General features: G+C 45.3%; 1 pseudogene; it reads left to right on the top strand.

The window, feature by feature from the left end:
• The window catches only part of LOC119585515, a 13,057-nt pseudogene that overhangs the window by 1,724 nt on the left and 9,549 nt on the right, over window positions 1-1,784 (top strand).

Genomic DNA, 1,784 nt, shown 5'->3' with positions numbered 1-1,784 from the left:
CAGAGTAATATCCCTGCTTGGCTAATTTCAGAAAGGTTCCTCCCTTGCGCATGTGTATGGCGGAGAGATGGCGACACGTGGCTCAGGGAGATGGCAAAGGAGATCGTTGACTTCGAGGTATGTGTAGTTGGATTGAAGGTTTGTTGTAGTAGGTAGGATTTCGCCACTTTAATTGCTGGTACGTTTCAATCCTGCATTGGTCTGCTGTAATGTTTATACACAGCGTCTCCATTGTTAGGTAAATCAAATCTAGATTAGCATGCTGGTCACATTAGCGGTAGGCCTAAGATAATATTGTAATATTGTAATATATCGCAGACAACGTCTTGGATGGAAAAAGTGCTTGAAGCAGACTATATTGATCTCTGTAAATGGTACTCTGTTAGTTGCTGTGTGTTTTAGTCTATTATCAAGAACCTTATTTCAGTAAGTGTAATATGATCCAGTCTAGGTTTTCGTAGTGTGGAAACCAATCCATTATCCTAATGCAAGATGATTGATTCTCCACAGGTGGTTCCAGATACCACGATGAGAGACATGCATGACAAACTACAGCATCGCCACTACGACACCTGGACGGGCCCTTTGTGGTGTGCTCGGCTCTGGCCACGACCGCGTTTCCTCTCTCCCAGATGAGGAGATGGATTTGATAAGTCTCGATTCCCTCACGCATACACGCTGTTTTTTTTCGGTTCCATCGGCATTACCGATGGCAACACTAACATGAGGATATGGCTTCTTTGTCCAACTCCTCAATGACGTCTTGCAGGAAAATCAGTCAAGGATGAGGAACACTGGGCATCCTCGTGTCCGACGAGAGGACACAGACGCCCATTTGGGAAAAGCGAATAGCAAATATGAGGCTGAGCCTGAAGTTAAGCAACGGGCACTGGATGATTACAATGCTCGCCATACAAAATACTCTATGATAAAATCGACATTTAAAGGTGTGGCCGACAAAATAGGAAGAGTTTGCTGTTGGCAAGGGGTGTGGACGTTGCCACCACCAGCCAATTTGTGAAACGTTGGTTTGCACTGAAAACGTTACTGTCAACTCGGCCTCACAGCAACCCGGCAACGTGGCCTTGGTGGACCTCCGGTGGATGGGGGCCTTCGACAGGACACGTACAACATTCGTGGAACCACATCTTGAATGCTCGCCGATACTGGGAAGGCGATGCGTCTCACTATCTCGGGTGCCACATTCTGCCTCAGTTGGCAGTGATTGTCCCAACACCACGTGAATTGGGGGAAAAATTTCCCTGGGATTACGCACGGGGGTGCTGCAGATATGAAGCAAAAATAGAAGCTGGAACAGCGCTTCAAGATGAAGCAGTGGGCACTTTATGCCAGAGAAAACAGTCATGGAAACCATTTTTTCATGCGAATTCGGTGTAACCAAACATGGGGATGTGCGAAGTGGTGAGGGAAAGGGTGGCGAACATGTGCAGGCGGTCCATGCCTGAGATCTGTAAACCTGGATGGTATCCTTCCACTTGCAGCAATCTTTGCCACACTTTTCCGCGGTCGCTTTATCCACGTTCTCAGCTACAAAAACTGCATCTGTCACCACGCAGATGGCGGAGAAATTCTGCGACAGTCTCTTTAACCAGTTGAGAGCATCATATGAAAGTTTTGATGCATGTGATATCTTTAATTTATTGTAAAGATTTATCTTATATAAATGACTTTTTTATGATACTGATAATAAACTTCAAAAGAAGTAATAGTCTCAAACCTGTTGGGGTAATGTGTACGATTATTTTAGCTTGTTCACTTTCACA

Source organism: Penaeus monodon, chromosome 19 (assembly GCF_015228065.2).
Source record: "Penaeus monodon isolate SGIC_2016 chromosome 19, NSTDA_Pmon_1, whole genome shotgun sequence".
NCBI classification, from domain to species: domain Eukaryota; kingdom Metazoa; phylum Arthropoda; class Malacostraca; order Decapoda; family Penaeidae; genus Penaeus; species Penaeus monodon.
The sequence above is the reverse complement of the archived record's forward strand: the minus strand, read 5'-3'. Positions and strand labels throughout refer to the sequence as shown.